This window comes from Apus apus, chromosome 3 (genome assembly GCF_020740795.1).
Source record: "Apus apus isolate bApuApu2 chromosome 3, bApuApu2.pri.cur, whole genome shotgun sequence".
NCBI lineage: Eukaryota > Metazoa > Chordata > Aves > Apodiformes > Apodidae > Apus > Apus apus.
Window position 1 is genome coordinate 114,446,461 of NC_067284.1, and position 18,834 is coordinate 114,465,294.

The window sequence follows — 18,834 nt, forward strand, 5'->3', positions numbered from 1 at the left end:
AAAACAATGTCAGCCCATCTCTGCAGTTTTTGAGACACTTCTCAGTTTGCCACCTGGACTGCAGTTTGGTGATGTGATGTTGGTTCAGTTTATCTCAGTTTTTGCAACCTTCCCCAATAGAAGGTCAGTGTCCCGGGCCCCTCCTAAGTCACTGCAGGACCATCCACTTTACGAATCCCATCTGTCCTCAAGACAAGCAGGGGCAGGGTTCTTAGAGATGCTGCAAGAAAGGGGCTGTGAACACCATCTGCAGAAAGAGAAGAAACACACCTGGAGGCCCAGAACCTACCTGCACTGCAACAAGTAGGTTTGGTGACATTTTATACACTCATTCAGACAGGAACACCTTCTCTGATGCATCTGGGAAGATATGTTAGACTTCAGCCTGCCCTGAAGGCCTGGATATTCAGCACTGTAGGTGTAGCCCATGGTAAAAGGAAGCAGACTGCAAAGTGCTTCAGAACACCCCATTAACTATTCTGAAGGGCTGAGACCCAGTTGAAGTCACTGTTAGTTCCAGTTGCTTGAGATTTCACCTGGCTTTGAAAATACTTGGGGAGAGGGAGAAAGCAGAGACCAAAGCACCGTTTTCTTTTTGCCCTCTTGCAAATCTTCAGAGGCCTAAACATGTCTCAGCTGCATCTTCACAGACATTGAAAAGCAACATAAGCCTGCTCGATGGAGGTATTTTTCCATAACATTTTGCTGTAAGTGGCAACTTAAAAAAAACAACAACAAAGGTAATTTCACATTTTATATAGTAGTCAGATGATGTAATGAACTAATTGTATCACAGGAGCACAGCTAAGGCTGGGGTGCTGGGACAGTAGAACAGAAGAAGAGATAATGAGCTGTCATCTGCAGATGCAAGAGAGGCAACCTGAAATCTCAGAGAGAATAATTTAAAATCTTGGATTCCAGTTGTTTGGTTTCAGTTCCAGAAAGAGGTTTTATCATTTAATTCTAGATATTTGCTATTAAAAAAAAAAAAAAAAAAAAAAAGTTTAAAACTGCAGAAAATGTGAAAATCACCATGTTTCAACAAAGGGGCACAGTTCTTCACTGTGGAAAACCCATAAAATGACAGGAAATGGCTTAATGTGGTAGGTGTTCATTTTTAAGGGTTCTGTTGACAGAAGTTGATGAGTGAAAATATTGTCTTTCATTTTTGCCTTTTGTTCAGTAAATAGCATGGAATTTTGATGCTGCCTAGAGGGACAGCTTTGTTCTGTGGTGGTCTAAACTGGGCTTTTTCATTAATGAAACCAGTCAGAGTAGGTGGAGGGGTGGGGGGGGGGGTTGAGGGGTTTCTGTTGGATTTTTTTTTTTTAAGAAAAAAGCTGAAGTCAAAGAGAAGACCAAGAAAAAGCACCACAAAGTTTATCTTCTACTCATCTGGAAGAGTTTATTTTAAACACAGAACATTGTTTGCTGCTGTGGAAATGAAAGTGAGAGAGTTGCAGCTTTCTTCCAATGCCATCTGGCAGATGATTTACTTGCGTATGGTATTCACTAATCCAAATAACCCTGTGTGTGGTAGCATTGTCTCTCCACTGATCATGCAGCTGAGTTGGCTGAACCTTAGATGGCTCACACAAGGCTATCAACAGCACAGTACAATAGACTGTTTAAAATTAGAACAGTGTTAAGGAAAGGGTTATGGCAAATTCATCAGGTCTTTACCTTTATTAAGCATTTTCTTTACTCAGACTGAGTTTGATGTTTCGTTTTTTTTCTTCTCATGGTTTTATTCACTTCAGTTCTACTGATGTTTTCGCCCTTTGAACTCAGCACTTGCCTGTAGCCTCAAAGCTCAGGTGGGACCAGAGCATTGGGCATTCATCCTTAGATTGGGATCCTTGCCCTGATGATAACTGTGTTTGCTCCTGTGAGCTCCCTTCCTGACCTCATGAGACTTGTATTCCTGCTGGGAAGTAAGGCTACTCCAGCAGGACAGCTGGATGCTGTAACCAGTAGCTTTCTGGTTAAGGAACTCTAGTTTCTAATGTGAGGCAGAATTGTCTCCAGATCAGGATATTCCCATTTATCAGGCAAACAATCTAGCTACTGCATTGTTACAATAAAGTCAGGCTGCCTCCTCCTCCTGTAATACGAAAGAGTCTTGAGTGGTTATTTTGGGAAGCAAAACAATTTGAGGGTTATGCCTTAAGGAGCTGATCCCAAGCTATGTGTAGATAAAGGTATTCACTTGTATCCTTATATTTAAAGTCTAGGGAGCAGCTGGTATTCTGATGCTCTTCTATGGTCAAGACAATAGACAGCTTATCAATATGTGGGGGTTTTGAGTGATTTTTCCACAGTGCCTAACTCTATGTGCCTAGTAAGTCTCTAACTGTGGTTTCAGATTCCACTCTAAGGTCAAAAACCCTAAAATTTAAATGCTAACTGTGACTTATTTCAGTTTACTTCTGGTTTTTAATTGAATCGGACCTTGACAGGTCACTTCAAAAATTAATGTTACAGTTCAGTTTGCAACTGTCCTTTTTGGTAGCTGCCTTTTTGAGGACAATTTAACAGTTTTGAAAAGTGCGGATTCTCTTTAATGATAACTCAGAATAACTCGTATGTACATTAAAACATATATGGTGTAGATAATTTTGTAGCAGAGATAGGGAAGGAATTGAGAGGTCAGCTCTTTTTCTGCAGAGCAGATGACACTTGGAGTTCACTGGCTTCATCTGGATCACCAAGGATTTCATGCCAGGACCTGAGATGTTTCAAAAAGCATTAGTTGGCCAGAGCCAAAACTGTGCCAAGAACTGCCCAAACTGTTAAACACTGCAGATGATTGAATTTCAGAGCCTGGGCTGCTGCCCTGTCACTCCTTACTTGAGCAGAATCAGCATGGCCAAAAAATGGCCCCTTCCTTCCTAAAGTGTTAACAGAATAGATGTGATTTTTCAATTTACTTCCTTGACATTCAGAGACCATTTTGGAAAACTGAAGCATATTTTCTCTTACTAATTTTATAGCACTGAAATTCTGCTGACTTTGCTGCAATTTCAATTGACTGACCCTGTAAACACGTGGAGAATCAGTATATCACCACGTCTTCATGCTGTATTCATTTTCAGTGTTATAACTATAGCCTGATCTCTTGGAATTGTGTCCTTTAACATAGCACTGGACTATGGAAATCTTATTTTATCAGAATGTGTTATTCTTGGACTAGATTTTGCAGTTACACAGTTGCACTTTATAGATCCATAGATTTTTTTTCTCTATTTTTTTTTTTTATAAAGCCAGAAAAGGCATTAGATTATTCAGTCTGGCTTCCTGAATGACACAAGCCATTTAATTTAATCCAGTTAGCCTTGCATCAAGTCCAGCAATTGGTGCTTGGCTAAGGCTTATCTTCTAGAAAGACGTCCAGTTGAGATCTGAAGCCATCAGTAGTTGGAGAATCCATCACTTCCTTGGCAGTACAGTCCAATGGTTATCACCCTCACTCTTAAAAATGTGTGTTTTGATTCTTTCCTGAATTTGTCTGGCTTTCACTTCCAGCTATCACCTCTCATTATGCCTTTTTTTGGTGAGATGAGAGTGCTGCTGTTACTGCTCAGTATGTTCTTCCCGTGGTGATACTCGCACATTGTAATCACTGAAATCATTGCTAGATGTTTTTATTAAACTCAACAGACTGAACCCCTTTAATCTCTCCTGCAAGGCCCTTTTCCAAGGTTTCCGATAATTTCTGTGGCTCTCCTCCATGTCCTATCCAATTTTTTACCTCTTCTGTAAAATAAGGAAACAAGAACTGGATGTAATTCTCCAGCATGTGTCCATTTCTAGGCAATCCTAGTTCTTCTCAGTGCTTTCTCCCTGTTACTCTAAGGCAATCACTACTTTAAATGTGCCTGGGGCTGCTCCTTGGCACTGGGGCCAGCTGGAATATCCCAGTCTGCATCTGAACACTTGAACACTCTTCATCTTCCACAACAGGGTGTCTCCATCCAAAGTGATTTTACGGGAATTCCTGACACTTTGGATGTGTTTGGGAATTATCTGGGAAAATGCTGGCAGAGGCTGAAGTCATGCCAGGGACAAAAATAACTGCATCATGATACAGGTGCTCAAGGACTAACACCTAAGAACATTTCCTGGCCCTTTTAAATTCAATATTGTAGTCTAAGAGTTCCCAGTTGTCCTCAAAGCATCAGTGATACTTCTAGCTTCTTAGAGTTTATAATGTTGTAAGATCAGCCTGTCTACATCCAGTCTAGAGAGGGCCAAGCACCAGCATGTAGAGGCACATCAGTCTGCACTATCTGGTCTTGAGGCCAAGGCTGAGCTTTGTATTCAACACTGTAGGTGTGCCTTTTGAAATACATCTTGCATCAATATCTTGTCCAATGGAGGCTGTAGATAACATAAAGGACTTTCATTTGTGCGTGTGTCTGGTTAGGTAAGAGCTACAGAAGGTTGTTGCAACTGATCTTCACCTTCTCCAAGACGAAGATCTCACTTTCACTCTGCTTGTGAAGGCAGGAGCACTGAGCAGGGCACGTTCAAGTGGTGAGTACAAGACACTCCTGTTCAGAGACTGTCACCAGTTTCAGCTGTAGGCTGAGCTGTGAGTTGTGGTGGGTTTGGACCTAACTCCTGCTCTGTTTAGCTGTCCTTGCTACAGGCCAATAACTCTTCAGGAACAGTGACGGGATGGTGGGTATAATAATTGTTACAGCCATCCCAGCTAAATCTACCAGCAAACACCAATAGGAGCCCTGAGGTTTTCACTTGTAAACCAGTTTTAATATTAACTTGTGTGAACATAGACAAAGTGTAAATTGCTATTCTTAGCTCAAACAGCACCTGTGTTCTGGAATAATGTGAAATAGTAGCTGATTTGGCATGAGTGAGAGCAAAGCCTGTTGCAGACATGCAGTGGGGATTCATTATTACTTTCATTAGGTTTTATTATCATCGCCTTCAGTGACACATAAAGTGTTTCTTTCATCAGCTTGTACAGGGGTGAAACACTCCAGCAGCAGCGTAATATTTCTCAGCACCTGCCTGTCTGGCAAGCCTTTGTTCTCTAGTTTGTTCTGCCACCGTTGATGTTAGATGGGCACTTTTGCAGCTGATCAAAGCGGTGAGATTACTTAAAACAAGGACTTTGTGGGCAAACACATCAGTGTTGGTCTAGTCTGGCTCTGCAGAGCCCTGGCAGTGAAAGACCCCTGGGCAGACTGGACTAGCAAAACTGCATGTGCATGCAGACATCCATGATGCTGCTTTGCTATTTTTAATGCCCTGTACATTCAGCATTTTCCTCCCTTTCTAGTCAAAGAGCATTTCAATATTTCTTTGAAGACTAATTTAAGAATGTTGGCAAAGGCCAGCTAGTGTAACATGTGCAATTTATTATGTTAACAATGTCTGATGAAACAACAAATATGAATAATCCTGCTGAGTACAGAGAAAACAAATGCACTCTTTTTATGCTGTAGTTAGATCTGATCTTGGTAGACTACAGTTAATATATTTTGAAACAAAATATGCATGGCAAACTGTTTTCATAAGACTCTAATAAAAGTCTTTCTCAGTTTTAGTTTTTCCTCTCTCTCAATCTTCCTTTGTTTTGTTCAAATAAAAAAAAATAAATAAAAAACATGAATTTTACCATCTGTAAAAAACTAAATTCTCCTCAGCTGCTGCTGTTAAAATACTGAACTCCATTCCAGGAGGTTCCTGTTCACCCTATGCACAATAAATAATATAACATGGAAAACAGTCCAAAATCAAATGTAATTCACATAGATATTAATAAACTCTGTGCTTTTTTTGCTTTTCTGCTTTTTTTTTTTTTTTTTTTGGTAGGGAAACTGAGCAGCTAAGCAAGCTGGAGCTTCATTGCCTGAAGATGATTGAAACAGCATAAAGGAGGGCACAGTCAATAGTCAGGCAGTTACTAGTGTGAGAAATCCATTTACATTGCTGACTCAGTAATTTATTTGCTGTGCTGTTGATTTGATCTCTGCCAAGAGTGAGCTGAGGGCTTGGTCACAGCTTTGTTGAATGTGTTGTAAGGTCTTGTAGAGAACGACTGGAGGAAAATGATAATGGGCAGGTCATGGTTTGGCTGGCTTGGAAAAGCCTGGGAATATGTGACAGTAAAAGTCATAGAATGGTTTGAGTTGGAAGGGACCTTCAAGATCATCTAGTTCCAACCCCCCTGCATAGGCAGGGACACCTCCTACCAGACCAGGTTTCTCCAAGCCCCATCCAACCTGCCCTTCAACACTTCCAGGGATGGGGCATCCAGAGCTCCTCTAGGCAACCTGGGCCAGGGTCTCACCACCCTCACAGCAAAGAATTTCCTCCTAATGTCTCACCTAAATCTCTCCTCTTCCAGTTTTAATCCATTACCCCTTGTCCTCTCACTACAAACCCTTGTGAACAGCCCCTCCCCAGCTTTCCTGCAGCCCCTTCAGGCACTGGAAGGTGCTCTAAGGTCTCCCTGGAGCCTTCTCTTCTCCAGGCTGAACACCCCAACTCCCCAGCCTGTCTCCAGAGCAGAGCTGCTCCAGCCCTCCCATCATCTTTGTGGCCCTTCTCTGGACTTTGCCCAGAAGCTCCATGTCTTTCTTGTGCTGGGGGCTCCAGAACTGGACACAACACTCCAGGTGGGGTAACACTCCAGCCGAGTAAATGGGGAAAATCCCCTCTCTTGACCTGCTGGCCACACTTCTTTTGATGCATCCCAGGACAGGGTTGGTTTCTGGGCTGCAAGCACACATTGCTGGCTCATGTTGAGCTTCTCATTCACCACCACCCTCAAGTCCTTCTCCTCTGAACTGTTTGCAATCCATTCTCCACCCAGCCTGTATTTTTGCTTGGGACTGTCCCTTCTCAGGTGCAGAACCTTGCACCAGACTCCTCTGGTGCAGAACCTTGCACCAGTTCCTCAACTCCTCCAAACTGTGGCTGAGTCACTGCAGTGAGCTGAGTGCATTGAACCAGACCATGGTGTAGCCTCAGAGCATCATAGATTCACTTCCATCTCCCTTAGAGAAATACTTTCTCAAGTTTCAATCTTTCTGATTAAAACTTTCCACTGCTCACTTGGGGAGACTCAGAAGTGTCAGTCCCATTGATTTGCCTTTTTGTTTGTTTGTTCCTAATTCTGTTAGATGAGGGTTTTTTTTAAGAAAAACACTCCTTCCTAATTGCTAACTACCAGCAGAGTCTCTAATGCTGTTGCACTGGAGGAAGTCAGCAAATGAGCCCATGTGCAAATGAATGGCATTAACCATCAAATCAACTTCCTCAGCAGTGGGGAATACCATATTTCATTAAAGTTCTACTCATATTGTCAATTTGCATCTAATTTACAATTTTAGTCCAGGAAAGTTTGTCCCTGTTTTTTGTTAGCTAGATTAACTTTAAACACAGTACTTAAATTATGTTTTTTTGGATCTTTCAGTAAGTCAAAGTGGCTGCCAATTCTCTAGAAATGAGCAAATTGACTGTTTCTTATGAAACATACTGTTTGTTTGAAATTTGCACTGGGGCATGGCCATGTGTTTGTACATATGCTTCAAGGATGGATCTGCTCTCTGTTCATAAATCACAAAATTGCTTTTCATTACTTCCTATGAATTCATCCTGAATTTGATGCTAGTTCAGGATCCAGTGAGACTTCAAGGAAGAAATGCAATAATTTCATATTTACTATGACTGTTGAACTCTTAGATAACAACAATCAGCCTTTCAAGGTAACCAGCAGAAAAACCTACCCTGTAGAGTTATCTTTGGGGGGGGGGAGGAGTTGCCAAATGTGTTGTAGAAAATCTGTTACTAGTTTTCTGCACCCTTTTCACTGGTAAGGAATTTGGGTCTTCTGTTACCTAAAAAAAAAAAAGATAAATGAGTGGAGAGGCAATGAAATGAGGTCTTGAGGAATAACTGGAGACTGGGAGGTTTTCAAAGTAAAGGAAGCTAATCAAACTGCTTAAAATGTGTTATTGTCAAACAATAACATTTTGAGTAAAGGAAGGGTTTTCTTTAACTTCTTCTTAATCAAATATAATGACTAATTGTTCAGTCGAATGTCTTGTTTCTGATATTGCTGCAGTTTAGAAAGAGCAGGAAAAAAGAGTACATTCAGACCTTTCTTTGACATTTTTAAAGGCAGGGAGACATTAAAAGTATATTGTCCTGTAGGCCTGGAAGGGTTAATTGCACATTTTCTGTAAAATACATTGGCAAGCAGAAAAACATGTGACAGAGGCCAGATACCACTGGTGCCTTCACAACTTAGAAGACATTGCTCTACTTGCAAGCTGGTGTCTGGACTATTGCAGTGAAATACCCCTTTTGACTAAATTTACTGTGTGCACATTCTGCCTATTCTAGCCTGGAGATCTGAAGCCTACAGCTTTGGTAATGCTGCTAAACACGACAGAAATAAAGTATCTAGAGATTCAGGAGAGCAGCCTCTGTCAGCAGGGTGCTGAAGTGTGTTTAAATCCATCTCATGTTGACCAAACACTAAGTTTTTCTTCAATTAAGGCTCAGACTTGGAACAGAGGTAAGCTTATTTCAGATGAAAATTATCCTTTTGTGTATTTGTTATCACATAAGAATTTTTACTGTAGCTAATAAAAGTAAAAATTTTAAATTGTTATTTGTTTTTGTTTTGTTATGTTTTGTTTTTTAAAGATTTGCTTCTCAGAAAAGAGAGGAGGAAAATGGAGACACCCAAATGGCCGTTCAGGAATGGTACTTCCTTTTTGGATCAATATTATTATTAAATATTGTACTGAAGCAATGACGAGGAATCTCACATCTGTACAAATGTGTGATATGTTAGGTATAGTGTAGGTGTGAACCAAAGTAAGACTAAAGGGAACTGGCCAGTCCCTTTGAATGTACCTGGTACCATCTTTCTGGTCACACTTGCTCTCCTGATTGGATATTTTCTCCAGTCAAATGTGATTTCTGGAGCAGAGATTATAAACCATAGAAATTTTTCTCTTCTGTATGATATTTGAAAAGTTGTTCTTCCTTTCTCAGGCAAGCTGCTGAAGCAGGTCAGAGTTTGCAGTTTTTCTGTCAGCACAAATTAATTTAAAGGCCTTCTGTGTAATAATGATAGGTTAAAGTTGTTTGTAGGGTTGATTTTAATAAACACTGCATAACACAGAGCAGTGCCCAGCAGAACCAGTTGGTTCAGTGCCAACACAATATCATCTTTCATTGGTGCTCTGAGGAAACAGCAGAAACAAAGAAGATGTCTGAGGTATGTCACAACACCCTGATCAAAAAGAATATATTCTTTAAATATTATAATAAGGCCAGTGATGTCTTTTGAAATAGAATGATTTTAATTCAAAAACATCTGCTTGAAAGTCCAAAGAGATTAGAAATGTCCGTTTATGAAAACATACTAATTAAAGGCTCTAAATACTTAGAATAGTTCTTTGCCTACGTAAGTTAGTCCAACTGATAGCAAAACTCAACATGTTTCATATTATTTCAACTTCTTTTGTTTGAAGAAGGGAATAGATAAACAAAAGGAAACGATCCTGTTGTTTTTAAAATTTTGTGAAAATATAACCCGAGCAGAGGTCAGTCTTCAAATGCATGGTCCATATGGCTTGGCTGACACAAGTAGCTGTAAGGATAACATCACTTTGTAGGAACAGTGGGACTCAGCTCTCTCCAGCTCTGTGCAGTAGCAGAGTGGAAAGTAAATGTAAACTGAACTGCTCCTTTATCCACCATTTCTGATGCCTTAGATATATCTGAGTCAGTAGAAGCATAAACTATTGCAGCTCCTAGGTCTGTTAATAAAAATTCCAAAAGTAATTATCCTCTACTTCATTTAAAACAATGGAATGAATATTTTGTGTTTGGCCTGCAAGTCATCAGATGTCATTATTATAAGTGGACTTCACAAGCAGTTCTAATAGAGAGGAACGGAGAAACACTTGTGTTAATTATGGTGTTACTATTTAGAAGAAACTGCTGCTTAGTTTGCTGCTTTACACTTTTAATAGTCAAGTATAATTCAGCCACCCTGGCTGAGCACAGACCTTCCCTCTATGCAGGCCACATTCTGGAGTATTGTTTTCCTTACTTGTTAGAACCAAGTTGAGCAGTGCATATGCAGCATTTTCATGGTTCCCTGAAACACAAGGAATATAATATATGGATATAGGGAATTGTCTGCCTGTTTCAGATGCATTTACTGTCAAAAAAATGGGTGATCAAGACAAGGTCACTGGGTGAGTGACTTGTCCGTGTAGCCACACATATCCTATGGTCTGCATGTTGGGCACAGTGCAAAAATCAATACAACCCAACAAATAACTTATCAGGGCTGCATCTCAAGAGATATTTGGGCACCAAGTCAGTAGGTTAAGGTATGGACCCTCACTAGCTCACTCACACTTTCATTTCTGTCCTGCCACGTTCAGTTTAACTCTGTGTGCTGCTGCCAAGGATGCTTGTACAGCCAGAGACCTGCCTCACTTGGAGCTGGTGGTTCCTTTACTTGCCTTCTATCCATAACCAGCTGTCTGGGTGCTCCTTGTCCTCTCAAACAAGGGACTTTCAATGACCATTTGGCTGGGCAGGCTGCTTGGAGACTTCAAGCACTCCCCAGTGTTACCATGCTGTGCCCCAAGGTATACAACACACAATGTCTGTCTCATACCTTAAAGGGATTATTCTACTGGACTGCAGGATAGCTCAGAAATCCTTTTTGACACTATAAACTGATAAAAGGTATAAAAGAATAAATTCTCCTGGCCACAGGGATAGCACACAGGGACACAGGAGACCCAAGGCCAAGTGCTGTCTTGTGTGGGTATGGCCAGTCTGCTCTGGACAGTCTGGGTGTGACCATGCTGCACTGCCTGGCCTTGAGTCACTCCCTGGGGCAAAAGCTTTTACCACATAGCATTGCAATAGAAGCAGCCTCTGTGGCTGTGTTCCTCATCTGTCCTTCAGAGGGTTTTTGCAGAGCTATGCCTGTAACATCACGAGTTTTCATGGGATAAGATGGACAAGGGAGCTGTGAAAGTACAACTAGAGAAGCTGGACACATCACAAGGGAAATCATGCACTTCATGACTTTTTCTTTTAAGCCTGATGGATCTCCAAGTGGAGGTGACTCTTCAAGCAGTATTTCCAGGATTCTTTAGAACTGATGTTGAGGCAATATAGTACAACAAGAGAATAAACATTTATCTGTAACTTACTCTGAAGTGGTGTTAAAAAAGCTGCCAAAGCACTGGTCTGCAGTCTCTGGTAAATCTCTCTTAACTGTTTCTCATAATACAGGAGGAAAAGAATTTACAGATGGCCTTGGTCAAATGTCAAGACTTCCTACCAACTACTTCTGTTAGTTCTTGAAGTCTGATGCCTTGCCCACAATATTAAGCATTCATTAATGATGCATAAAAGATAAAGCTCTGTTTCTCTTTTTGCCTGCAGAGACTGACTTATTTGATGGACTCTCCCCTCATCAACATCAAACGCTGTTAAGAGCTCCTTTCTCTCAAACCCTTTCCATTGTGAAACTCATTTACATAAGGTAGGATTTATAAATCAGAATAACAAAATAATTCCACTGTGAACTATGCAATTCTCACAACCACTTTTCAGTCCAAATCCAACCTTTTTTCCCTGTGCTTTCCTTTCTGCAGATCCTTCCAATCTGGATTTTGCTCGTATTTGTTAATATTGAACTAAAAATAAATACACATCTCCCTTTATGGGAGCAATAATGTTTAAATAACCACATTGTTTATTTTTACCTTTGGAAGTCATTCAGATATACCATTGCCATGGATATGGTATAAAACATCAACTGAACAAACTAATAATAACACCCAGCTGTCAGAGCAGTGCTCTGCAGGTCTCAAGGTGCTTTATAAACGGAGTCCATGTAATCACTGACTTTGGACAGACACAGGAATTGAAAGAAAAAAAGCCTCAGATTCTTTTTTCCCATGAACACTCATATGTCAGTAGTAGAAATCAGTTTGCTGGATCCCCAGACCGTGTCTAATAGGCCACACTAGGCTGTCTTGGAGCAGTTGATACAAGCCCTATTCCAGCCATAATCTAATTGGGTTAAGCCAGAAAACTTTTTTGATGGAAAGGAGAATTACTTCTTACAAGCATGGTACTGAAACTGCTCCTCAGCTATAGGGGCCAGATCACTCTTTTTTAAAGGGTAGTTTTCTACTTTGAGAATGGCTCTGGGTTTCTGGCCAATAGTTCTGAGTATCCTCTGCCAGTTCTGTGGGCTGGGACAACTGGCTGAAAGCCCACTGGCGGCAAACTGGGAGCACCATGAGAATCTCTGAGTGCAAGACTCATCTTGGAAGTGCCTCTGCATTTTACAGAAACAGAGTCCTGGAAAAGAAGTGAAAAAGCCAAAGAACCAGGTAGAAAGAAAAATCTCATTTTAGCACTGCTTTCCATGAGGCTTTTTTAACACAATTATCATTGTTTTGGGCACCCCGTTGCAACCAACCATTAATCTTCAGTGAAAACTTACTCAATTCATCAGTTTTACAATGATGTGAGTTCTTTTTAATAAGACTTTTTGGTTTAACCTGATATCTTTTCCATAATATGAGCTAGTGACTATGCCAAGAGGCTGAGACTATTTTGTAGCCCTAGGGTCTGCCTTATTTATTCACCTGCAGAATACTCAAATCAATGCTGCCCAAATTCTCAGGAGCTTTTTCATACTTCAGTAACATTAGTCTGGTTCCTGAAGGATTACCATATGAAAGCTGTCACCTCAAATACTGTGTTCAGTTTTGGGCCCCTCAATACAAGAAGGACATTGAGGGGCTGGAGTGAGTCCAGAGAAGGGCAATGAAGCTGGTGAAGGAGCTGGAGCACAAGTCTTCTGAGTATCTTCTGAGGGAACTGGAGTTGTTTAGCCTGGAGAAAAAGTGGCTGAGAGGAGACCTTATCACTCTCTACAACTACCTAAGAGGATGTTGTAGCGAGGTGGGGGTCGGCCTTTTCTCCCAAGTAATAAGCAATAGGACAAGAGGAGGTGGCCTGAAGTTGTGCCAGGGTATGTTTAGATTGGATATTAGGAAAAAAAATGACACTGAGAGGGTTGTCAGGCACTGTAACAGGCTGTCCAGGGAAGTGGTGGAGTCACTGTCCCTGGAAGAATTTAAAAGACATGTAGATGTGTTGCTTAGGGACATGGTTTAGTGGTGGACTTGGCAGTGCTGGGTTAATGGTTGGACTTAATGACCTTAAAGGTCTTCTCCAACCAAAATGATTCTATAAAAAGCAAAATACTGCCATTATCTGCAGCAGCTGGCATCACCCAGTGTGTCATCCAGACTGAGGCAAACCACTGGGCTAAGTGCATTACTCCACTGTCAGCTCAAGTCTCCAACATAAGCACGTTCCAAGGAAGCACACGTCAAAGAAAATATTGCTTGAATAAAGTATAATTTTAAATAACACAGTTGATGACACCGACCTTTGGTGCTGGAGGTCTGTACAAATGCTTACTTAGAATACCAAGCTTGCTGACCTCTGTTCAGTTCCATGACTACCCTGCCCACGGGTGGTTTCTGGGCAGAGCTGAGCATAGCACAGTTCAGCACACAGGGGTTGTTCTGCATGCCCAGAACAAAACAGTTGTTTTACATGAACGAAATCTATGGAGAAGCTTGCTCAGAACCTGCCTGTGATAGTCACATTAGCAAAATTTACTTACCCATTTTGGGAACTGGAGAGAAAGAAGATATTGGTCAAAGTTCTCCACCAGTTTAAGTGGGTTCACCTCCATTGGAGCCATTGGGGCGGGTCCTACATGAGGTAGGTATAGTGTAACTCATTAAAGGTTCGTGGAGTATGAGACCAGTGAGACCACTGTCATCAGCTCTTTTGACCTCCTGCTTCATACAAGCCACAGGACTTCCTTGAATCTTTGCAAACACAAATCTCTTTTTTCCATAGAATGGAAGCCCATAAATGTATATGTTGCTCAGAGGTACTTCTGCTTATATTGCACGGGGTTCTGTAAATAATTTGGGTTCGTTCTCTAGGGCTGTTAAGTGAAAGGGAGCTGTTCTATCTCAGCTGGATCACAAATGAAACACCCTATAATATGCATGGAAGCACTGGTATGGTATGAATAATATTTTTAATCAGTCATTGAAATAATAATATAAAGTTCATTTTATTAACATTTGAAAAATAAATGTCTTCACTTCCCTTCATTGGACTTTAAAGGAGGAAATTTTTACATTCCCTATGAAAAAAAATAAAGTAAAAAATGTTTAAAGAAAGGAGCAATCTGACTGGTTAGAGATCACAGATCACTAATAATAATAAGCTCTGAATATCAGATGCCAAACAGCTGCAGAGTCTCTTAAACCTAATTCCTCCTTCTTGGTGGATACGGCAAATTTGGAAAAGAGAAAATTGCCAAACACATCACAAAATGTAGGGTTTTCTTTAAATAAATCACTACAAGCCTTGATAAAACCATTCACGTGTCTTGGCATGAGCAAATGCTGAAAATTGGTGTGTACAATGAAGACAGAGCCCATGAAGCCTGCAGACAGAAAATACAAACCCAGCTCAGATAGCCCAGCAAACAACCCCCTCAGAAGCAGGAGGTGATGGGTGCAGAGTTTATTGGATGTAGCATTAGATATTGCCTGATTTCCTATCAGATGAGGAGATACTACAAGCTTTATTCCATTGCAGTGTGCCACCTGGTATAACAGTATATAACATTAAAAGAGCAATTATTTGGAAAAGTCACATGAATGTTCAAAAGTCTATGGACGATGATTATGCCTGTGAGTCCTTTCCTCACACTTGTACTTTACAGGGCAGGTGTCAAAATTTCAATTTATAGATGTAAGAATTATGGAAAGTTTTCAATTCTCAAAATGGAATATTCATTCCTAGCAAGTGCTAAATATCCCAGCTTTACAGACACTGGAAAAGCAGTTCATCTACTGGAGCTTTGTTAGCTCCTCTCACAGCCCTAATATCCTCTGCTAAGTAAATAGAAATCACTGCACTAATTGTTATTTTTCAACACTTTGGATTATGGAAAGCTGGTATATTACAAAAAAGCCTACAGTAACCAGGCTTCTGGAAACCTGCAGGGGTTAGACAAGTCACAATCTGTTAGCAGCATCTTAAACTCCTGCTTCAGAAAATATTTATGCTGTGGAGCACCTTCCTCTGCCTTGATCCCTTTGCACCTGATCAGGTATCAGAGCAGCAATGTAGTAGACTAAAATATGGGACCTGCCAGTGCCCAGGGAACAATAGGTTTTGTGTGATTTCTTAACAATTAAAACATAAATAAATTGTGCTTGCTTTCTGCTCTATTTTTTTCTCCTGCATCACTGGAAATAAGTTACACATCATCTTGTCACTGGGAAACAAGCAATATCTGACCGTGACGGATAAGAGTGTTTAATCTCTGATTTACTTGGTAGTCATTCTGTGTCTGCTAGATCCAGGTTCCTCCTGCCAAGCTCCATCCAGGATCACCCAGAATCATGCAGATTTCTTAATTAATTTGGCCTGGAGAAGAGAAGGCTCCAGGGAGACCTTAGGGCACCTTCCAGTGCCTGAAGGGGCTCCAGGAAAGCTGGGGAGGGGCTTTTCACAAGGGAGGTCAGTGACAGGACACGAGGTAATGGTTTTAAATTGAGAGAGGGGGGATTTAGGTCAGACATCAGGAAGAAATTCTTCACCATGAAGGTAGGAAGGCAGTGGAATAGGTTGCCCAGGGAAGTTGTGGCTGCCCCAGCCCTGGAGGTGCTCAAGGAGAGGTTGGATGGGGCTTGTGCAGCCTGGTCTGGTGGGAGGTGTCCCTGCCCATGCAGGAGGGTTGGATCCTGATCATCTTTAAGGTCCTTTCCAACCTTAACCATTCTATGATTCTAGTATGGTAGCAAAAGTGTTTATAGAGAGACAGGAAAGATTCAAAGGAAGATGGGTTTGCAGAAAAACACTGACCTGCACCATAGTAAAAGGCAGCTCAGTTCTGATGGACAGGATCAGAATGATTTGTCAAATCCAGGAAGTTTAATAGAAAACTGTCTAATACAACTAATAAAAAATGGGTGAACAAGGAAGGATGTGGCTAGAATCCTACTTCTCTAGGCCCAGAGCATCCCTTCTATTTAGGATTCACATTTCTAAGTGCTGCTGTGGAGCTAGAGAGCCAGGGCTCAGTTCAACATGGAACCTAGACCAGTTCTTTTTTCACAGCTAAAAAAATATCATTTCCTCCTCATTTGTCATTCCTGACAACAAATTAGTTACAGTAATTGCTTGGGATCAAGGCTCTCACTGCTCAAGTGTTTCTTCTGTGTAGGTCTTTTGAAAGGATCAGATATGGCCCTGAAGCATCACTGAGTGGGAGAAAGGGAGTCTCAGATGCCAGTGAATACATAATATGATCCAGATGAAGCTAAAAATAGCCCTTCCAGGAGATTTCCCTTATGCTTAATCTTCAGCTCATGTTGTTGGTTTTGCCTGTATGGTGTATGAATATAGCAAGTCCTCCTCCCATCCACTCCACCCTCTCTCCCACATAGGTCCTTCATATAACCTACAAAACAAGGTAAAGCCTGGTGGCTGAGATAATACTGTCACGGGCCTCCACATCTACTGTAAGCTCTAGAATTATAGTGCTGTTGGATAAAAGGCAGGGAATGGCCACATTTTGCCCACATCTCATTCTGTAGGGTATGGGCAGAGAGCAGGTGAAGGGTGCTTAATTTGTGCCTTCTGTCGAGGGATGATTTCAGCACTGACTTGCTTGGTGCTGCCAAAACTGAGGCAGCTGTGAGCTGAGGAGCAAAGCTGAGGCACCTGAGGAGCATTAGTACAGACTTGTGGATTATGGACTTAGTTTACACAAAGGTGAGGAAACTGCTGAAATAAAAGCTCTTGTTTTGTTTACGAGTACTGAGATGTAATTCAGGATGAACATGGCTGTCTTAAGTCTTTATTTTGTGATTTTCTCTTCTTCTGTGGAACCTGGATAACCTAGGATACCCCTTGGTTGACCTGTCTCCCATCAGTACACTGGGATGATAACAGATACACACCCACAGAGATACACTTAACAGTTAAAGTGTGTCATGGTTGAAGTCTTATAGTGGGTATGACATGAAGAAGGGATTGCTATATACAGTCACAATCGCTTTGTTTTCATCTCCCTTAACTTTATTCTGAGAATATCTAACAAAGTGATGTGTCTTTGCCATCTTCATTGCCACAGGGAATGATCAACCTCTTCACATGCATGTGAGGCAAACTTCCAGTTTACAGTCTCTAAGAGACTGGCAGCTGGAACTGGCTTGGCAGGGGGTCCTCTGGAAAGCCTTACAGAGGAGGCTCATCCACGGGTATGTGTGTTCCTCCACCATTAGTCTTCAATCTTGTACTGTAAATGAACTGGAAAATAAATATTATATATTATAAATATTATATAATAAATCTTATATATCCTTTCCAGCTGTGAAAACTGTGAAGTTTTCTGTCCAGAAGAGAAAAAAGTAAAACAGGTGTGGATGGATAAGTACACCCACGTCCTTCCCTCTGTCTCACCCCCTTCATTCTGCTCTGCCCCTGTTGTACATCAAAGAGCAGCCCTCTGGCTTGTCCTGTGCAGTCCCCATCAGCCTGTTCACCCATCTCCATCCTGGACCACCTCCCATGTGAAAGTTTGTATCTCTGTAGTCCCCTGGTTGGTATATTGTTTCTTCTGAGAGCTTTTATCTAGGCATTACCTGGATTCAGGGATTCCTAGTAGATGCTACTGGTGGCTGGCTCCTGGTTGATAATAAAGCAGATAAGTGCTGTTTATATAATAATCCAAAGAATTCCACAAATTATTGAACATTTTTCCTGAAATTCTGAACTATGATACTAAAAATCTCAATGAAAAACTTGGTTTTCTTTCTTTTCCTTCTCTTTTCCTCCCCCAGGCTGTACTATGCTGCTACAAAGGGATGCTCTGAATAAACCCTTCCTTTCCTCTTTTTCTTTCCTCAGCCTTCTGCGTGTTTTGGTTTTCCAGTGATCCCTAGTTTTGCTTGGTTTTTTTGGGTGGGTGGGGTGTTTTTGGTTTGGTTTGTTTTGTTTTTTTTTGTATGCTAGTTGTTTTTGTTTGCTTCTCTTTTTAAATCGCTGCCATGGAGTTTGCTGAGATGTGAACATTTTCTGCATAGCAGTGCAGATGCCCTGCTTTTCCTTGGCTGTCTTCCTCTGTTAAAACATTTCCCACTGTTTTCAGCCATGCCCAGGGCTACAGTGACACTGCAGCTATTTTCATTAGGATATCACTGAAGAGCCCTAGTCACATATTGCACCACAGTGTCATTTATGCTAGGACAAAAGAAGCATCTGGCTCCACAACTGTATTAACAGTTGCACAGATCGAATGCTACAAGTATTTTTTAAAAAATGGTGCATAAAATTACCTTCAACAGACTCTAATCATGGATCAGAACATGGTCTAGACCATCGACTATCAATGTCATAATGCTTTGATGATATAACAGAAGTACTGGTATCCCAGTGTCTCCATCCTTCCTTTTCCAGGCTAGTAAGGCACTGGCCCAGGTTGCCCAGGGAAGCTGTGGCTGCCCCATCCCTGGAGGTGTTCAAGGGCAGGTTGGATGGGGCTTGTGCAGCCTGGTTTGGTGGGAGGTGTCCCTGCCCATGCAGGGAGACTGGATCCTGATGGTCCTTAAGGTCCCTTCCAACCTTAATCATTCCATGATGCTATAATTTTTTTTTAATCTTGTCTTATTGGGACAAAATTAAATT